The following is a 22,407-nucleotide window of genomic DNA, read 5'->3' as shown; positions in this document are numbered from 1 at the left end:
AAAAGCTTTCTTCATCCTTTTCTGATACAACTGGCCATGACACATGGCAGTTAATCTCTTCTCTTCAATCAAATTCAACTAGTCAAACCTAGTCTGACACCATTCAGCCTCAGTCAACTTGGCTTCCATGAGCACTCGCAATGAAGGAATCTCAACCTCTACAGGGAGTACTGCTTCCATACCATAGACAAGAGAGAAATGGGTTTCCCCTGTTGAAGTGCGGACAAATGTACGATACCCATGCAAAGCAAACGGGAGCATCTCATGCTAATCCTTGTATGTGACAACCATCTTCTGGATAATCTTCTTAACATTCTTGTTTGCAGCTTCCACAGCCCCATTCATCTTGGGTCTGTAGGGAGAAGAATTATGGTGTGCAATCTTGAAGTCTTTGCAAAGAGCTTCCACCATATTATTATTCAAGTTCGATCCATTGTCAGTAATGATCTTACTTGGCACACCATAACGACATATAATCTGATTCTTGATAAACCTTACAACAACTTGCTTGGTTACATTTGCATACCATGCCGCTTCAACCCATTTGGTGAAGTAGTCAATTGCCACCAAAATGAAACGATGTCCATTCGAAGCTTTGGGCTCAATCATCCCAATCATATCAATTCCCCACATGGAGAAAGGCCATGGGAAAGAGATAACATTCAATAGTGTCGGAGGAACATGAATCTTATCAGCATAAATTTGACACTTGCGGCACTTTTTCACAAATTTGCAATAGTAAGATTCCATTGTCAGCTAATAGTAACCTGCTCGCAACATCTTCTTCGCCATTGCATGTCCATTGGAATGAGTACCAAAGGAACCTTCATACACTTCAGTCATTAACAAGTATGCTTCGTGTCTATCCACGCTTCTGAGCAAAACCATGTCAAAGTTTCTCTTGTATAGTATATCACTATTCAAGTATAAATTACCGGCTAATATTCTCAAAGTCTTCTTGTCTTTCAAAGATGCCTCAGGCGGGTAAATCTGACTTTGAAGGAAACATTTGATGTCATAGTACCACGGCTTCTCGTCTTTAATCTCTTCAACAGAAAACACATAAGCTGGCCTATCAAGACGCATCACAGATAAATTAGGAACTTCATTCAAATACTTCACTACAATCATTGATGCCAACGTTGCAAGAGCATCTGCCATCCGGTTTTCATCTCGAGGGATATGATGAAACTCATCCTTTGTAAAGAAAGTTGAAATCCTCCTCGCATAATCTCTATATGGTATTAAACCGGGTTGATTTGTCTCCTATTCTCCTTTGATTTGATTCATAACCAAAGTCGAATCACTGAAGACATCCAAATACTTGATCCTGAGATTCATGGCCTCTTCAAGCCCCATAATGCAAGCTTCATATTCTGCCATGTTGTTTGTACACTTGAAAGTCAATCTAGCTGTAAATGATAGATGCGTGCCTTGAGGAGTAATGATCACTGCCCCAATGCCATTTGCATATTGATTAACAACTCCATCAAATACCATGCCCCAACGGGAACCAGGTTCTGGCCCTTTTTCAAGCAATGGTTCATCACAATCTTTCATTTTCAAGTACAAAATCTCTTCATCAGGAAAATCATACTGCACTGACTGATAATCTTCAACTGGTTGGTGAGCCAAATGGTCAGCCAAAATACTACCCTTGATTGCTTTCTGAGATCCGTATTCGATATCATACTCTGATAACAACATTTGCCAACGAGCAATCCTCCCAGTTAAAGAAGGCTTCTCAAATACATACTTGATTGGATCTATTTTGGATATCAACCAAGTGGTATGATTCAACATATACTGGCGCAGACGCTTAGCAGCCCAAGCCAATGCGCAATAAGTTTTCTCAAGCACAGAATACCGAGTCTCACAGTCGGTGAACTTCTTACTGAGGTAATAAATTGCAAATTCTTTCTTTCCAGTCTCATCTTGCTGACCAAGAACATAACCCATAATTTCATCAAGCACAGTCAAATACATGATCAACTGTCTTCCTTCAACAGGTGGAGACAAAATCGGAGGTTCAAGCAAATATTCCTTGATACTATCAAATTCTTTCTGGCAGTCTTCGGTCCAATCACAAGACTGATCTTTCCGAAGAAGCTTGAATATAGGTGCACATGTGGAAGTCATGTGGGAAATGAATCTGGATATATAATTCAAGCAGCCGAGAAAACCTCTGACTTGCTTCTCAGTTTTGGGTGCAGGCATCTCTTGTATTGCTTTGACCTTGGCAGGATCAATTTCAATACCCTTCTCGCTGACAATAAAGCCCAGCAACTTACCAGAACGAACACCAAAAGTACACTTATTAGTATTCAAGCGGAGTTTATATTTCCTCAAACGCTGGAATAGCTTCAACAAATGCTCAACATGTTCCTCTTCATTAATTGATTTAGCAGTCATGTCATCGACATAAACTTCAATCTCTTTATGCATCATATCATGAAAAAGAGTACGCATTGCTCTCTGGTAAGTTGCACCATCATTCTTCAAACCGAAAGGCATCACTCTGTAACAGAATGTTCCCCAAGGTGTAATGAATGTGGTCTTCTCCATATCTTCGAGTGCCATCTTGACTAGATTATATCCAGAAAATCCATCCATAAACGAAAAGACTTTGAATTTAGCAGTATTGTCTACCAACATATCAATGTGTGGTAGAGGGAAATCATCTTTCGGACTGGCTTTATTCAAATCTCTATAGTCAACAGACATGCGGACTTTTCCATCTTTCTTCGGCACTGGCATAATATTGGCCACCCATTGCGGATACTCAGCAGTTACAAGGAAACCGACATCAATCTTCTTCTGCACTTCCTTTTTGATCTTCACAGCCATATCAGGATGCGTTCTTCTCAACTTTTGCTTGACTGGCGGGAATTTTGGCTTCAACGGAAATCTATGCTCCACAATATCATAATCCAACCCAGGCATGTCTTGATAGGACCAAGCAAACACATTTTAATACTCTCGAAGAAGATCAATCAACCCCTTCTTGACATCTAGACACAGTTGAGACCCAATATTTACTTCCTTCACATCATCCTCGGAAACCAAATTGACTAACTCGACCTGGTCTTCGAATGGCTGAATGGTCTTTTCATCTTGCTCAAGAAGACGAGATAATTCATCACTCACTTCTACATCACTCTCCTTCTCGGCCTCAAACACAGGGAATTCAAAATTTGGAGAAGGAGAAGGATCATTGTATTCAATGGGGTTAGGAACCAACCTGCATAATGATTTGATATTTCGATTTTAGATAAGTGAATTTGTGACCGAATATTATGCAGATCGACAATTATATTGCTTTTTTTTATTACCATTTTCAGAATAAAGCAAAAATTAAAAAACAAACATCATAGATGTGGATGAATAGAATTAATTTTATTGATGATCAATTTGAAAATTCCCAAACAATGTTCACTTCTCCCTTATGCATAGGTGAAGGATTTTGAAAACATATAAAAGTAATTACTTAGATCAATGCAAAATAACAGTAATATCAACAGCATTCCAATTGTTCCAAGCCTTTCCATGCGTCACAAAATTGGTGTAGTCTTCCTCTTCGTCATCCTCTAGCACAACAGCTAAGTGTTGTTCATTGCCATGAATGAACCCTCTGCTACGGAAGCTAAGTTGCATATCCTCAGACCTTGTAGTTGATGAACCTTTTTGGAACCCCAAATTGGTTCTTCCTATGTTGTCGGATACCTCTACCATGCGCCCCCACTGATCGACATTGCCTTCTTCCACAATCTTCTTGGCGTCTTTCAACGAGGACATAGGTTCCCCAACTCTCTTTTCAGCAACAATAGATAAGGCTTGGAACGGAGTTCCAACCTCACCCTCATCTTCAACGTAAGAGAAAGATGACAAATGGCTAACCAACAACGCCTTGTCTCCTCCAACAACCACTAGCTTGCCATTCTTCACAAATTTGAGTTTCTGGTGTAAAGTTGAAGTAACGGCTCCTACCTCATGGATCCATGGCCTTCCCAATAGACAACTGTAGGCCGGGTGGATATCCATTACATGAAAAGTAATTTGAAAATCACTCGGACCTATCTTAACTGGAAGGTCCACTTCACCAATAACCGTTTTGCACGAACCATCAAAAGCTTTGACAATTACACCGCTATACCTCATGGGCACTCCTTGGTAAGATAGCTTTGACAAAGTTGACTTCGAAAGCACATTCAGTGACGAACCGGTGTCAACAAGCACATTTTACAAAGCATCCTCTTGGCAATTCATCGAAATGTGAAAAGCCAAATTATGATTCCTGCCCTCCTCAGGGAGTTCTTCATCACAGAAGCTGAGATTATTGCAAGAAGTGATGTTAGCCATAATATAATCGAATTGATCCACTATTGTAGCACCTCAAATTTGCACCTACCATTTTGTACATTCATTTTCATATTAGGTCATTAACATTACATAGTCCACTGCATAACATTGCATTGTCCTTTGCCCAAGTGCAAGTTCATCAGACAAGATTAGGTCAAGATGATCAGGAGAATCAGTCAAGCAAGCAAGCATGTGCAACTCCTATTGAAACAAAGCCCTATGGTTGGTTCATCAAGTTCATATGATTCAAGGATCATTTTGAAGTGATTTGGCCAAGGATTGGATGATCAAAGCTCAACAGTCAAGCTGAATTTCATCTGAAACCCTAGAAAGTCAACTGTGGTCAACTGTGCCTGAAATCAAGGATTTGAAGGTGGGAGTTGGTTTGAAAGGCTTCATTCATGTCCATACAATTCTCATTTGACATTTCAAAGATCAAGATTGAAGAATTTGAGGTCAGATGAAAAGTCTCCAAAAATAGTAAGTGACCTGTAATTTCAGACTGCCAAAAATGGAAAGTTCTTCTCCTCAAATTTACATGAATGTTGAATATCTTGCTCTCACCTTTCCAAAAAGTCCAAGAACATCCATTTCTCATTTGTGGTTAGCAAGTTATGATCAAATCATTTTCAAGAAAAGTTGAACTTCAAGGAGGCATAACTCTCAAACCATTTGGCCAATTTGAGTGATTCTTTTTTGAGCAAACTCCATTTGACATGAACTATCATAATCCATCATCACATTTCATCAAAAATCATCACATAAAAAGTCCATTTTTCAAGTGATCAATTAAAATTTTGGTGGGAAAAATAGTGAATTTGAAAACTATGCATAATTTTCATTCCAAACCAATTCAAATGGCCTTGAAACATAATTTGTGACTTGCCTCAAATGAATTTTTACTGTTCCATTGGTTCTATGAGAAAAAGGGCATTTTGGCATTTTTACATAACATGTGCAATTCACTAATCACTTTTACTTTGCCTAATCGTGTTTAGCTAATTGGATTAAGAGGTGGTATAAGATCTTAATTGTAACAGAATTCACATTAACACAATCACAATCTCAGATCCAAAACAGAAAATCTCTCAAATTCTCTCAAATTTGTTCAAACTTTTTTTCACTTTTCCATCGAATTTCACCGTTGCCTTTGCTTTGTTCTTGCTTGATTCGTCATCTGCAGGTATCATTGAAGTTCTGTTGAGGCAAAGAGTGAAGAATCTTGGATAAATCGCAACTGTTGCTTCAAGGTTCATCCATGGCAGCTTGAAATTGGAGCAAGATTCAAGGCGATTGAGCTAAAGATTCGACTTCATTCATCTCCTAAAGCATCAAAGAGCATCTGTTTCAAGCTTACACATCCAAAAAACTCCAAATCGAGATCTGCACTTCACACAAGGTTGGAATTCGAAACTTTCAATTCATGAAATTAGGTTATGGCTTATGTAGATCTCCTATTGTAGAGCATGCTGCACTTTGTAGAATTGAATTTCGTTGAGTATTGATTGAGATATTATGAATTAAAGTTTGATGTTCCAATTTTCTTTTGATCGATCTGGACTTGTTAGTTTGAACTAGGAAAAATCATGTTGAGATTATTGATGTGCATGATGAGACGAGTTCAATGATGTATAGTTTGCAAATTTTCATGAACATTTGCTCTTGAGTGATTTCTGGATGAAGAACACGATGAAGAATGTTTGAATTTCTTTTCCAGCTCATGTTTTGATCCATCTTGCCGCGCCTTTGCATGTTTTCGCTGTTAGTGAGCCATGAGACCAATAGCGTTGCGCCACACACTTAAGTGAAACGCAGCGTTTCACTTAAGTGGCGCTGTAATTACGCTTTTGCCATTTTCAGTCATTATTTCATTTAATTCATTTTTTGATTTCAATTTTTATTTCATTTTGTATGCTGATCTTAGAAAAATCATAAGTCATTCAATATTTGTCCAAATAATGTGGAATTTTTTGTGAAATGTTCCTCATGATCACTAGTTTTTTATGGTGATTTTTCCAGAATTTATGCACGTGTGGATTTCTGTTTTGCCTAGGATTCATTCATGTGTATCCAATTTGTACCTTCCATGCCATTTTGTTTGTGAAATAATGATGCTTAATTGGATGAGGCTGAAATTTTTTTTGCTTATTCTAGACACCTTTAGGAGCATTTTGGTATGTGGTTTGTGATTTTTGAGTTTCTGTATTGTGAGATATGATTTTTTGAATAGAGGTGTGACAATTTGTGTCACACCATTCATGTCCAATTTGTTGATTTTTTTTGCCATGCCATATGAACATGATTTGAGCTGGATTTTTGCATGAGGATACTTATGAGTGTTGAGAATGCTTGTGAATTTTCCTGGAATTTTTGAATGCATTTCCTATTTGTTTGATAATTGCTCCCCTGTTTGACCAAAAGTGGACTTCTTGTGAGACATGATTTTATTTGATTTGTGAAATCCTTGTGGTTAATTGGATGGACTTGAAATTTGGCATGTGAATTATATACATCTTGAAGTTTGCCATGGCTTTGATTTCATTCATTTATCATGCTTGGTCTCTGTTTTATGATTGCTTGAAGTGGAGAAATGTTTTGATGCTTTGTATGAGCTTGTTTGAACTTGGCTTGACTTCATGAATTTAATTGACTTGCTTCCCTTGGTCCAAATAACCTGAAATTTGGTATGATTGACATGTTATGAATGCTGTTTGACCATGAATTTTTTGGGGATTTATTGAAATGTTTGTGAATTGATTTGAGTTGAATCTTTCTGTTTGGTTCTTTGAGGTTCTAAATGGCATGTTTTGCACTCTTTGCCTTATGAAATGATAATGGTTGATGATATGAATGTGAAACCATTTGGATTTGTTTCTTATTTGATTGATCTTGATTTTTGATAAGTTTCATGTTCTGTTTTGACTTTTTGTTCTCATTTGGACCCTAGTCTTGTACTAGTGGTTTGTGTTCTCACATTTGAGCTTTGTTTCAGGTTAAGAGCACAATTGCTTATGCTTGATGATGTGCACTCAATTGGAGTTGGCTTATAGCTTGTTTATGACTGACTTTGAATTTGTTTTGCAGGTTTTGAAACTTGAGTTTGTGCCATGTGGCTTGCACCTTTGTGCATTGACTGTTGTTTGACTGTATAGTTAACTGTAGACCATTGTCTGTTTGCTTTTTGTTTGAGCTGAGTACTGATTATATTGGATTGATTTCAGGTACCTTAGTTGCTATAGTTCCCTTGTGAACTTGTGTTTGCTTTGCTTGCTAGCTTGAGCACTGAGGTATAATGATCTCTTCTCCATGTAGTCTGGAAGACCTGGCCTGTTACTTGGCCAGGCACCTGTCTGAAGTCCTCCTTAAGAGGCAATGTTTGTGCTTGTTTATTTTTGTCCCCAAGCAGGAAAAGACCTTTGTTAAGGCAATTGGCAGACACAAGAGGTGTGTAGTCTACCTCCTGCTATTCTGTTGAGTCGTCCCTTAGCTCACATCACATGTTGATGCCTTGTGGACATTAACCCAAGATCAGTTGAGTTAGTGTCATAAGTGTAGAAAGGTTCCCCCTTTCTGGACCCACACTTCATTGTCTGAAGCTCTCCCTGACCAGGGATAAGAGCTGTGGAGTCTCATCTTCACTCACCTTTCATCAGCTTCACCTTGACTCTCAATGTCAAGGTTAAGAGCTAAACATTACCCTTCCAGTTGGCTTGCTCTTGCAGCCTAACCTTTTGTTTGAGCCCCACTTGGTGTGTATATAGTGTGTGCTATCTGTAATTGTTTGCTTTGTTGTTGCCTGTGCTTTAGGATAACTTGCTCCATGTGCAAGTTAGCTAGCAACCTTGACTTAGGGATGATTTTGCATGATAACATCTAGGCTCGAGTTAGTCTCCCTAGTTGTGTATCCCTCTGTTATCTGGTTAGGCTAGTCCTGTGTCCCTTCGTAGGGGAACTACGTCGCCCTGATCCTCATACCAGATGAGGTATGTAGGCAGGAGATGAGCTGATCTCTCCGGGCGCCCGTTTTTGTTTTGTCTTGTGTGTGTCAGGAGATGGATGTAAGACCAGCAATTGGCATTCTGTATCCTCTTGTTGTGTGCTTGGAGTCCGGTATAAGTCCATCAATTGGCACCTGGTTTCCAGTGTGGGTGCATTTTGGTTCGGAAGCTGATGTAAGTCCAGCGATTGGCATTCGGGTTCCATGTTTGCCCGTGTTTGTGGGTTTTGTTTGCGTGCGTGAGCCGAGCTACGGATGATCTGATTCTTCTTTGTCCGAGAAGATACGTATGCATAGGATGCGACATCCTAGCGAGCATGTGTTTTTCCCAGTCCGAACTACTTCGATTCTGATGTCTATGCTTGATAGACTAAGTAGGCCCAGGATGCGATATCCTGCCGAGTCAGTCTTGTTTGTTTTCTTGTGTCTCTTTCAGCCAGTGTTTGTTTGTTTATGAGCAGTGTTTTAGCAACCATTTTCCTTCCTTTTGTGCGTGGATCCCGTCGAGTACGACGGATGTGTAGGGGTGCTAATACCTTCCCTTCGCATAACCGACTCCCGATCCCATTCTCTTTGGTCGCGAGACCATGTCTTTTCCAGGTTTACTCTGAGCGTTTCCTTTCCCTCTTTTGGGATAAATAACGCATGGTGGCGGCTCTGTTGTTCTGTTCTCCCGCCGGTTTTTCGCGTAATGCGACAGCTGGCGACTCTGCTGGGGAGTAGAGAAGTTGACCTCTTGCTGGTCCATCTTCCCTAAGCGAGTCTCTCCTAGCGCTCTCTAGGTTAGGGTTTTGGTTGCTGTTTGCTGCTTTATTTATTGCATTCATTGTTTATTGTTTGCATTTATTGTTTGCATTAATGTTTGCATTCATTCATATTCATCTGCTGGTTGTGCTGTGTTCTCTCTGTTTGGGGTGGGAGTTACTCGAGGTAAAAGGCCCAATACCCAGGCTATGAGTGAAATCTAGGAAACCTAGGAATAGAGTGATTCATGGGAAGCGGGTGGTATGCGCCACTTAGCGGAACATTGATATCACGAGCAGTTCAGACTCTGATGGGGTGTTATCGGTGCATACATCGGGTGTGCACAGGATGATATTCTTGAAAGGGTTGTTTATCCTGCGTTTCTTTCGACCTTACCCTGGCCTAGATGACACCCGTGAGTGGGGAGGGAATGATCATTATAACAGGTACAGTTGGTGACCGGTTGGTGACTTATGGTCCTGTTGGTGACTCGGTTTTCTCAGATTGGGTTCAGAGGACAGTTTATCAGTTGACTTTGGGTTTCAGATGAATTGTGGTTCCGAGTTCAAGCCGAAGCTTCGATCCTGTGTTCTGAGATGCACAGCCTGCCAGTCTTGTCTGCATCATTTGCATCATAGCATGTTTATTTTCAAAAGAAACGCAAAAAAAAAATAGAATTGAAAAAATGAAAAAAACTAATCCCTGCATGCATATCATTTCTCAGGTACATTCCAGGGCTTGATCACTGATAGAGATGGCAACAGTCCCAGAGCCAAAGCGGAAGACTTGTTCCTACAGCTTTTACCGTGAGCCTTTGACGTCTCTGATTGAGTTGAGCAACTTTGTGACTAGTGATCATCTGAGGGGGTTCGTGGATCAGTATGGGGATATTCTGACACTGTTGAAGATGGTAGTCGACCCAGTACCGTTGCAGACACTTCTTCAGTTCTACGACCCAGAGCTTCGTTGCTTCACCTTTCAGGATTATCAGTTGGCGCCTACTCTCGAGGAGTACTCCATTCTGTTGAATGTTCCTATCCAGCATCAGGTGCCTTTCTTGGACATGCCTAAGGAGGTCGATTTCAGAGTTGTTGCTAGAGCTCTCCGTTTGGGTATCAAGGAGATCAGTGATAATTGGAGGTCCAGTGGGGATGTCGTGGGTATGCCTTTGAAGTTTCTACTGAGAGTTGCTAGAAGAGAAGCAGAGAAGGGGAATTGGGAAGCTTTCCATGCTCAGTTAGCTGTTATGATCTATGGGATCGTCCTGTTTCCGAGTATGCCCAACTTCGTGGACTATGCTGCAGCCTGTATCTTCATTGGAGGGAATCCGGTTCCTACTCTGTTAGCTGACACTTACTATGCTATCCACAGTAGGCATGGTAAGGGTGGGGCTATCAGATGTTGTCACTCACTTTTGCTCAGATGGTTCTTATCTCTCCTGCCAGTCAGTGGACCGTTTGTGGATGCTCAGAGCACTTATAGGTGGACTCAGAGGGTTATGTCTCTTACCTCATATGATATCAGATGGCAGTCATACCGGATGGATGTGCGGGATGTCATTATGAGTTGTGGAGAATTCCGGAATGTGCCACTTGTGGGGACTAGGGGTTGCATCAATTACAACCCAGTTCTTTCTCTACGCCAGTTAGGGTTCGTAATGAATGGAAGACCGCTTAAAGCTGAGATAGTTGAGAGTGTGTACTTTGAGAAGCGAAGCGACCCTGCTAGATTGGAGCAGATTGGGAGAGCTTGGAAGTCTATTGGTGTCAGAGATGGATCTGTCTTAGGGAAGAAGTTTGCCATTGCTATGCCTGATTACACTGATTAGGTTAAGAAGAGAGTGGAAACTTTGCTATTGCCCTATGATAGGATGAAGTTGTTGCAAGTGCAACCGCCTTTGATCCTTGCTGAGAGTGTACCTGCTGAGCAGTACAAGCAAGCTTTGATGGAGAATCGACGTCTGAAGGAGAAAGAGCAAGATGCCCAGATGGAGTTGTATCAAGCCAAAGCTGATAGGTTGAATTTAACTCATCAACTCAGAGATGCCCAGAGTGCGGATGTTGGTGGAGTGAGGAGCAAGAAGAGATCTTATTCAGAGATGGAAAACTTGTTGGATGCAGAGCACAGAGAGTGTTTGAGACTGCAGAGAGCTGAGGCCAGTTATCTGAAGAAGATCAGAGACTTGGAGAAGCAACTCCGAGACAAAGATATCCAGTTGAAAAAGGAAGTCGACCAGAGACTTGCATCAGAAGACCGACTTAGGTCAGAAGTGTCGAGCTTAGAAGACAGTTGAAGGAGAAGATCACTCCCTTGCCAGAATGTTCAGAGTGTGAACTGTTGATAGACCAGTGTCACTACTTGAAGACGCTCATTCCTGGAAGCCGCTTGTCTTAGCTTGTACTTTCTGATGTTTATGTTGAGAATCACCCCCAGGCCTGTTGGGTGGGATTCATTTGTTGTACTTTGTTGGATATTTGGATCTGTGTTGTATGATCCTGTTGCTCATTTATAGATAAGATTGTTGTTTCACTCTGTACTCATTGCTCTTTTGTATGTTGTTTTTGCTCCCTGTGTTGTTCTTGCTGCAGGTTGCCATCTTTTGAAGATGATTCAGGCTCTTTGAATGCCTGAGAAATGATCATTTCATGTGCATCATATGCATTAGCATCATGCTCATGTCATATTGCATAACAGGTGTTCTTGCTCGCGACTTCTCACTCTGGTTCCTGTGTCAGGCAGGATAGCTGATCAGAGACCGCACCGGAATTCTACCAGACTCAATCAACAGAGAGGCATGGATCAGGTTCAGAATGAGTTGGCTGAGATGAGGGCGAACATGGCCCAGTTCATGACGATGATGCAGGGGGTTGCTCAGGGTCAGGAGGAGCTCCGAGCTTTGGTTCAGAGACAAGAGACGGTTATTCAGGCGTCCAACCGTGGTTCACCTGCTGGTATTCCTGTGCCTGAGAATGTTGTTGCTGCTCCCGTTCATGACTATGGTGTGGGAGATGAACTTAGGGGTATAAGAATTAATGGACAGCCTCTTGCTGCAGAGACTGTCAATGTTAGGGCCACCCGGGCTCCGGTTCGTCATCCAGCTCCTATTATCGACAGACAACAGGACATGTTCACATTGCTGAGCGAAGATGAGGATGTTGTCAGAGTTGAGGATAGGGATCGCAAGGTCAATGCCCTGGCTGAAAAGATTCGCGCTATGGAGTGTCAGAACTCCCTCGGATTTGATGTAACTAATATGGGGTTGGTTGAAGGCTTGAGAATTCCCCACAAATTCAAAGCACCCACTTTTGACAAATACAACGGTACTTCTTGCCCTCGCACTCATGTGCAGGCATACTATCGGAAAATCTCTGCGTATACAGACGATGAAAAAATATGGATGTACTTTTTCCAAGATAGTCTATCTGGGGCATCTTTGGACTGGTACATGGAACTGAAGAGAGATTCTATCCGTTGTTGGAGGGATCTGGGAGAGGCCTTCTTGAGGCAGTATAAGCATAACATGGACATGGCGCCTAGCCGGAATCAGCTGCAGAGTCTTTGTCAGAAATCCAATGAAAGCTTCAAGGAGTACGCCCAGAGGTGGCGTGAATTGGCTGCGAGAGTTCAACCCCCTATGCTGGAAAGGGAGTTGACAGACATGTTTATCGGCACACTGCAAGGGGTGTTTATGGACCGGATGGGAAGCTACCCATTCGGTAGTTTTTCTGATGTAGTCATTTGTGGGGAGAGGACTGAGAGTTTGATCAAGGCTGGTAAGATCAATGATGCTAGTTCCTCGTCTTCCAAGAAACCTTTCTCTGGGGCACCTCGCCGAAGAGAAGGTGAGACTAATGTTGTTCAACACCGCCGGGTTCAGAACAGAAATCAGTACCGTCAGGTCGCTGCAGTGACCATTCCTGCACCTCAACAACGTCAACCTCCGCAACAACCGAGGCAACAACAACAACAACAACAACAACGTCCGTATCAGCCAAGGCAACGGATGCCCGAAAGGCGTTTTGATCCCCTGCTAATGATATACACTGAGTTATTGCCTGAGTTACTCAGATTGGGATTCGTTGAGTTGAGAACTATGGCTCCGCCAACAGTTTTGCCTCCGGGGTACGATGCTAACGTCCGGTGTGATTTTCACTCTGGTGCACCAGGACACCATACTGAGAAGTGTCGGGCTTTCCAGCATAAAGTCCAGGATCTGATCGATGCCAAGACGATCAACTTCGCTCCAGTGCCTAACGTTGTGAACAATCCTATGCCTCAGCATGGAGGGCATAGGGTGAACTGTATTGAAGGGGAAGAAGCTGAAGATCTTGTTGTCAGTGTTGATGAGATTCAGACTCCTCTGCTTGTAGTGAAGGGCCGTTTGCAGAGTGGGGGTGTACACCCGGGCTGTGATGAAGCTTGTATGGGCTGTGCAGAGTCTGATAATGGTTGTGAACGTTAAGGACTAGTATTCAGAAACTGATTGATGAGGGTTGTGTCCAGTTTGGCCGGGCTGATATTAGAGATCGTGGGGCAGTGTCTACTGTCACGATATTTTTCAAACCGTCTGAAGGACGTGGGCCGAGGGCTGTTGGTAGTGCGCCTACAACAAGTGGTAATCCAGTTACCATCTCTGCACCAGTTTCTACCAGTAATCCGACAACGATTGTCGCTCCGGTCAGAAGGGCTGTGGATAGCAAGGTCGTGCCTTGGAGATATGACAACGTCTACAGAAGCAACAGAAGGGCTGAGAATCGGGTCAGGCCGACCAATCAAGCGCCTGTAACAATTGGTGTGCCAGTTAGTAGAACTCCGGCCGTTGTGAGTCCCGTTGTGGACAATGTCGGTGGACCGGGAGGCTTTACTAGGAGTGGACGGTTGTTTGCGCCTCAACCGTTGAGGGATGCCAATGCTGAGGCATCTGCCCGAGCGAAGGGTAAACAGGCGGTGGTTGAAGAGGAACCTGCTCAGACAAATGTGCCTGGTGGCTCGTTTGAGAAGGACGTGGAGGAATTCATGAGAATCATAAAGAAGAGTGACTACAAGATTGTGGATCAACTCAACCAGACTCCATCCAAGATCTCGATACTCTCTTTGCTGCTGTGCTCTGAGGCACATCGCAACGCCTTGCTGAAAATGTTGAATATGGCGTATGTACCTCAGGAGATCTCTGTCAACCAGCTTGAAGGGGTGATTGCTAACGTGAGTACCAGACACGACTTGGGTTTCACAGACCTTGATCTGACACCTGAAGGGCGAAACCATAACAAAGCCTTGCACATCACGATGGAGTGCAAGGGGGCTGTTCTGTCGCACGTGCTGGTCGACACCGGGTCTTCTCTGAACGTGTTGCCGAAGCAAATCTTGAAGAAGATATCTAATGAAGGGGTTGTGCTTACTCCTAGTGACCTGATTGTGAGGGCATTTGAAGGATCCAAGCGTTCTGTCTTTGGTGAAGTCACCTTGCCTGTGAAGATAGGTTCGGAGGTGTTCGACATCATCTTCTATGTCATGGACATTCAGCCCGCCTACAGTTGTTTGTTGGGGCGTCCATGGATTCATGCAGCAGGGGCAGTCTCGTCGACTCTCCATCAGAAGCTCAAATATGTCTGGAACGGTCAGATTGTGACCATGTGTGGTGAAGAAGATATTCTGGTGAGTTATCTATCCTCGTTCAAGTATGTCGAGGTGGATGGCGAGATCCATGAAACTTTGTGCCAGGCGTTTGAGACTGTTGCTCTTGAGGGGGTGGCGTGTGCTGAACAGAGGAGGCCAGGTGCTTCGATTGCTTCCTACAAGCAGGCCAAAGAGGTTGTTGACTCGGGCAAAGCTGAAGGTTGGGGCAAGATGGTGGACTTGCCTGTCAAAGAGGACAAGTTTGGTATTGGTTATCAACCGTTGCAAGCAGAGCAGGGTGGTCAAGCAGGTCCGAGTACCTTTACCAGCGCTGGGATAATGAATCACGGTGACGTCTTCGCAGCTGATGTTGAAGATGGCGACAGTGATATTGATCTCGACTACTGGGTTCGCCCGAGAGCACCAGGGGAAGTGATCAACAATTGGACAGCAGAAGATGTAGTCCAAGTTACTCTTCAAACAAAGTAATTTTCTTTTGTTTCTTCATTCTGCACAAAACCCTGCGTTCTGCCCAAGACGTAGTGGTTCATTGTAGGGCCACATCATGTTTTACAATTTTTATCATTAATAAAGGACGTTTTGCAAACAATTTTGTGATCCCTGTCTTTCTATTTTTGTTTTTCACTTTTTCAAAAAAATAATAAAAATGGCAATGTTTTTGTTTTTGTGACTTTATTGAACTCTTTTTCTAAAACAAAGCATTAAAACATGCAGAAGTGATATCACGGCATCTACTATGAACAATCCTGTTATGCCTCATCATGATTTCGACAATCCCATCTACCAAGCTGAAGAGGAGAGTGAGGAAGACAGTGAGCTCCCGAAATAATTGGTCAGATTGTTGAAGCAAGAGGAGAGGGTCATCCAACCTCATCAGGAGGAGTTGGAGATTGTGAATCTTGGTACTGAGGACGCCAGAAAAGATATTAAGATCGGGGCTGCTTTGAAGCCAGATGTCAAGAGCAGGTTGATTGAGATGCTGAGAGAGTATGTTGAGATATTCGCCTGGTCTTATCAAGATATGCCTGGGTTGAATACTGATATTGTGGTGCATAGACTACCTCTCAGAGATAATTGTCCTTCGGTCAAGCAGAAGCTTCGTAGAACGAGTCCTGATATGGCAGTGAAGATCAAGGAAGAGGTTCAAAGGCAGTTCGATGCGGGTTTCTTATCAGTAACAACTTACCCACCGTGGGTAGCCAACATCGTTCCAGTGCCGAAGAAGGATGGCAAAGTCAGAATGTGTGTCGATTACCGGGATTTGAATAGAGCGAGTCCGAAAGATGATTTCCCATTACCTCACATTGATGTATTGGTTGATAATACGGCTCAATCCTCGGTATTCTCTTTCATGGATGGTTTCTCGGGCTATAATCAGATCAAGATGGTGCCAGAGGACATGGAAAAGACGACATTCATTACACCTTGGGGCACGTTCTGCTATAAGGTGATGCCATTTGGGCTGAAGAATGTCGGTGCTACCTATCAGAGGGAAATGACGACTCTCTTTCATGACATGATGCACAAAGAAATTGAAGTGTACGTGGATGATATGATTGCAAAGTCGCAGACAGAAGAGGAGCATCTGGTTAATTTGCAGAAGTTGTTTGACAGATTGGTCAAGTTCAAACTGAGGCTGAATCCAAACAAGTGTACGTTTGGTGTGAGATCAGGGAAGCTGTTAGGTTTCATTGTCAGTGAGAAAGGGATTGAGGTTGATCCAGCAAAAGTCAAAGCTATTCAAGAAATGCCTGAACCAAAAACAGAAAAGCAGGTTCGTGGGTTTTTAGGGAGATTGAACTACATTGCAAGGTTTGTATCTCACCTAACTGCCACGTGTGAACCAATTTTCAAATTGCTGAGAAAGAATCAAGCAATCAGGTGGAATGATGATTGTCAGAATGCTTTCGACAAGATAAAAGAGTATTTACAAAAACCTTCAATCTTGATTCCTCCAGTTCCAGGGAGACCATTGATAATGTACTTGTCAGTTACCGAGAACTCGATGGGGTGTGTATTGGGACAGCATGACGAGTCTGGTCGAAAAGAGCATGCCATATACTACCTTAGCAAAAAGTTTACCGACTGTGAAATCAAATATTCACAGCTTGATAAAACTTGCTGTGCTTTGGCCTGGGCTGCTCGCCGACTGAGGCAGTATATGTTGAACCATACTACCTTATTGATTTCTAAGATGGATCCAGTGAAATACATCTTTGAGAAATCGGCTCTCACCGGACGTGTTGCCCGTTGGTAGATGATCTTAACAGAGTATGATATCGAGTACACGTCTCAGAAGGCTATCAAAGGTAGTGTTTTGTCAGACTATCTCGGCGAGCAACCGATCGACAACTATCAGCCTATGATGTTTGAATTCCCTGATGAAGACATCATGTATATTAAGATGAAAGATTGCGAAGAGCCTCTTGTCGAGGAAGGACCGGATCCTGATGACAAGTGGACACTGATGTTTGATGGGGTTGTTAATGTTAACGGTAACGGTGTTGGTGCAGTGCTGATCAATCCAAAAGGTGCTCATATACCCTTTTCTGCCAGATTGACGTTTGATGTCACCAACAATGAAGCTGAGTATGAGGCTTGTATCATGGGGATAGAAGAAGCCATTGATCTGAGGATCAAAACTCTTGGCATATTTGGAGATTCAGCTCTAGTGATCAATCAGGTCAATGGAGATTGGAATACGAACCAGCCGCATTTGATTCCATATAGAGATTACACCAGAAGAATACTGACGTTCTTCAAGAAGGTGAAGTTGTATCATGTCCCCCGGGATGAGAATCAGATGGCTGATGCCTTGGCTACCTTGTCTTCTATGATCAAAGTTCATTGGTGGAATCATGTGCCACATGTGGCGGTGAATCGACTCGAGAGGCCTGCGTATGTGTTTGCAGCCGAGTCTGTTGTGATTGATGAGAAGCCGTGGTACTATGACATCAAGAATTTCCTCAAGAGTCAAGAGTATCCTGAAGGTGCGTCAAAGAATGACAAGAAAACCCTGAGAAGGCTAGCTGGAAGCTTTTATTTGAATCAGGACGATGTGCTGTATAAAAGGAATTTTGACATGGTTCTGCTCAGATGCGTGGATAGACACGAAGCAGACATGTTGATGCAAGAAGTGCATGAAGGTTCGTTTGGTACCCATGCTGGTGGTCATGCAATGTCGAAGAAATTGTTGAGAGCCGGTTATTATTGGATGACTATGGAGTCCGATTGTTTCAAGTACGCTCGGAAATGCCATAAGTGTCAAATCTATGCTGATAAGGTGCATGTACCACCAAGCCCGTTGAATGTCATGAACTCGCCTTGGCCGTTCGCCATGTGGGGTATTGATATGATAGGGAAGATTGAGCCTACTGCTTCGAATGGACATCGCTTCATCTTGGTTGCGATTGATTACTTCACCAAATGGGTGGAAGCAGCTTCCTATGCTAATGTTACCAAACAAGTGGTTGCCCGGTTCATCAAGAAAGAAATCATTTGTCGTTATGGAGTTCCTGAGAGGATCATCACTGACAATGGTTCGAATCTCAATAATAAGATGATGAAAGAGCTTTGTAGAGATTTCAAGATTGAACATCACAATTCTTCTCCTTACAGACCGAAGATGAATGGTGCTGTAGAGGCGGCTAACAAGAATATCAAGAAGATTGTGCAGAAGATGGTCGTTACGTACAAGGATTGGCATGAGATACTGCCTTTCGCTTTGCATGGGTACCGTACCTCAGTGCGTACGTCGACCGGGGCAACCCCGTACTCCCTTGTGTATGGTATGGAAGCAGTCCTACCTGTTGAAGTGGAGATCCCTTCTCTGAGAGTTTTGTTAGATGTCAAGCTGGACGAAGCCGAGTGGATTCGACAAGGTTTAATGAGTTGAGCCTTCTCGAAGAGAGACGGCTGGCAGTTGTGTGCCATGGGCAGTTATACCAGAGAAGGATGAAGCGAGCCTTTGATCAGAAAGTGCGTCCTCAGAGCTATCAGACTGGTGATCTAGTTCTGAAGAGGATCCTTCCTCCCGGTACAGATAACAGGGGCAAGTGGACTCCTAATTATGAAGGTCCATATGTTGTGAAGAAGGTCTTCTCCGGTGGAGCCTTGATGCTTACAACTATGGATGGTGAAGATTTTCCGTCCCCTGTTAACTCAGATGTAGTCAAAAAATACTTCGCATAAATTGACCCGCTGGACAAAAAATAAAATAAAAGAGTCCAGGCAAAAAAGGGCATCCCGGCGAACCAAAAAAACAGAAAGAAAAGGTTCGGGGAAAAGTTAGGGATAAAAATGAAAAGAATTTGTACACCCGGTAAGTCGAAAACCCGCAAGGGCGGCTTAGGCAAAAATGGGTATCCCGGTGGATTGAAAACCCGAAAGGGCGATCCAGCCAAAAGAGGGATTAAAGCGAAGACTATAGTCTGAGTTATCTGTACTTCATCGTGCTTCGTCGTCTGCCATCTCGAAAGATGTGATCGGTCCAGTCATTCTTCTCAGAAAGCAAGGAGTTGTGAGGAAAACTGATGATCTGTGAGCTATAACAGAATTGGGAAATAGTGGATGCCGTGTTCACATTGCCATTAGAATAGATTTTTCCTTTTGTGCGCAATTACCTCTTTCTAAGAATTGCTTCCCGATGTATTCGCCTTTTTAGGAACATTTTTCAATCAATAAAAGTCGTTATTCAGATAAATAGCTCCTGTTTTTATTTTACTGTTTTGTTTGCAAAAACGTCCGAATTTTTGATAAACATTGCATATAAAAACATGAAGGCTTAACAATAACTTGCAGGAAGATAAAACATTTGAAAATCATTGTGAATGTTGAGGACACTTGAGCATATCTTGTCCATGTCTCCCCTGGGGGCAGTTTGTTGTGCTGTTTTGCAGGTCGTCATCTGTAGGGATGTTTCCCCCAGCAGATACTTCTCCAAGTGAGTTTGGAAGATGTCAGAGCTATGTTCCCCTGCAGAGGTGTCTGTGGATAGTGCCTTCTTTCCCCAGTAGACCTAAGGATTGCTTATCCCAAGCAGGCCTGGAAGTGGGTTTATTCCCCAGCGAATATTTCCCCAAGAGAGTTCCCCACTGAGTTGGAAGGATGTTGTATCCCCATCCGAGTTGTCAGTGGAGCGTTGTTCCCCAGCAGTCGGGTTTGTAACACTGTTATCCCCAACATGATTGTGAGCGCTCATCCCCAGCAGGGTTGTGTATGTCTCTCCCCAGCCCAGAGTCTGATATATTTGCTTTCCACACCAGAGTTATGCTCTTCCTCAGCAGAGTTGGTGTGTTATTCCCAACAGAGTTGCTTTCCCTAGCAGATCTCCCGAGCAGAGATTTGTGTTGATTGCTTTTCCCCAGCTTTTCCCCGAGTGGAGCGGGTTCAATGAAATTTATCTCCAGCAACTATCCTACCTGTGGATTGGAGGAGTTTCCGTAGTGGAATGGTATTTGCATCCCCCGGCTAAGTCTATCCTACTTGTGGATTGCGTGGGCCGTCCCCAGCGGAGTAGCAGTTATCCCCTGTAGCAGAGTTTATCCTACCTGAGGATTGGTTGAGTCTTCCCCAGCGAAGTCGCTTTATCATTCCCCGGCAGAGTTGCCTTGTTTACTCTCCAGCGAGTTGTTTGTTGATTCCCCAGCGAAGTCATATTGGTTGCTTCTCAAGCAGAGTCCCCGAGTGGATTTGGATATGATGAAGTATGTACCCCCCGGCGGAGTTTATCCTTTCCCCAGCAACAGTGTTATTTTCTCCAGCATGAGTGAGAAGTCGGTGCTCTCCCCGCAAAGCATTCCCCAATAAGAGTCTCCCCATAGAGTGGGAGTATCTGATCAGTGTTGGCTCCTCAGCCAGAGTTTTTCATCATTTGCATTTGGCATATAGTGATCATCGCATCCTCAAACGCGTAGCATTTCCATTCATATGGAGCATTACGCCATAGAAAAATTCAAACATATGCATTCATGTGATCGAAACCCTAATCAGACCGTGTCCCCGGCAGAGACGGATTACTGTTCAACATCTGTACAACACGTTTGCTACAGTTGCTCCTGACGGTGTTCAGGAGTGATACCCCTCAGAGGGGTTTATTTCCTCATCCGTCGGTGAAAGGAAAGCCTGATTCTCCCCAGTGAGACCCCTGCAAGTGTGTAGCCTGGCTCTGACATATGTAGATGTCGTCCTGTCAGCACCCGCGTGTCTGGTCTTCCTTGGTGTAGGTAAACACCATCTTTCGGTGCTTTCCCAGTCATGCGTAAGTGTCTGGTCTTCCTTGGTGTCGGTAAACATCATCTTTCAATGTTCATAACGTCGTTCTCCTTCCTTAGTGAAGCTTTCCTCCTCTCCGTTGGTTTCGATAAACGTCGAGTTTTTCCTATGCGTCCGTTGACGTATAGTTTCTTATTCCCCACAGATCATTTGGTAATACCATATGATTCCCCTCAGAGTTTCCTCCTCTCCGTTGGTGTCGATAAACGTCGAGTTTTTCCTATTCGTCTGATGACGTCTAGTTGCATCTTTCCCCATGCAGAGCTACCTCTCCGTTGGTCTCGGTAAACATTGAGTTTTTCTCATTCGTCCGTTGACGTCTGATTGTGTATCCTATTCCCCAGTCATTCGTTGATGTCTGGTCGCTTCCCAGCCAGAATCCCCAGTAGAGTCGTCGGTGGACGTCCTATTCAGTTTCCGGTTGTTATACCCCTTCCTTAGTGAAGTGGCTTCTCCTTCTCCGTTGGTGTCGATAAACGTCGAGCTTCTCCCGTTCGTCCGTTCACGTCTGGTCGAGTTTTCTCCTTCTCCGTTGGTGTCGAGAAACGTCGAGCTTCTCCCGTTCGTCCGTTGACGTCTGGTCGAGTTTTCTCCTTCTCCGTTGGTGTCGATAAACGTCGAGCTTCTCCCGTTCGTCCGTTGACGTCTGGTCGAGTTTTCTCCTTCTCCGTTGGTGTCGATAAACGTCGAGCTTCTCCCGTTCGTCCGTTGACGTCTGGTCGAGTTTTCTCCTTCTCCGTTGGTGTCGATAAACGTCGAGCTTCTCCCGTTTGTCCGTTGACGTCTGGTCGAGTCTTCCCAGTTCATCCATCGTCCGTTGATGTCTGGCTACCTCTCCGTTGGTCTTGGTAAACGTCGAGTTTTTCCTGGTCGTCCCCAGTAGAGTTACCTCTCCGTTGGTTTTGGTAAACGATGAGTTTTTCCCACTACGTCCGCTGACATGTAGTTGTATCTCTTCCAGTCATTCATTAATGTCTGGTTACCTCTCCGTTGGTCTCGGTAAACGTTGAGTGTTTCCTAGTCGTCCGTTGACGTCTAGTTGTGATTTCTATTCCCATTCATCGTCCTGATATGTTTGGAGGTGGTTGTACCTTTGAGAAGAAAAAGAATCAGAAAAATCAAAATCCTCAGTAATAAATATCAGATCCCAGTGGACGTTTCCGTTGGTGGATCCCTGCACTGTGCAAATTTCTATGGTTCTTGGTATTCAATCCCTGTTTACCCTGAAGGTCTGACAGTCGTTGCTCTCATCCATTCGGGTTCCCAGTTGATTGAATAGGGGCAGCTGTAGCACCTCAAATTTGCACCTACCATTTTGTACATTCATTTTCATATTAGGTCATTAACATTACATAGTCCACTGCATAGCATTGCATTGTCCTTTGCCCAAGTGCAAG

Source organism: Lathyrus oleraceus, chromosome 6 (genome assembly GCF_024323335.1).
Source record: "Lathyrus oleraceus cultivar Zhongwan6 chromosome 6, CAAS_Psat_ZW6_1.0, whole genome shotgun sequence".
Lineage (NCBI taxonomy): Eukaryota > Viridiplantae > Streptophyta > Magnoliopsida > Fabales > Fabaceae > Lathyrus > Lathyrus oleraceus.
The sequence above is the reverse complement of the archived record's forward strand: the minus strand, read 5'-3'. Positions refer to the sequence as shown.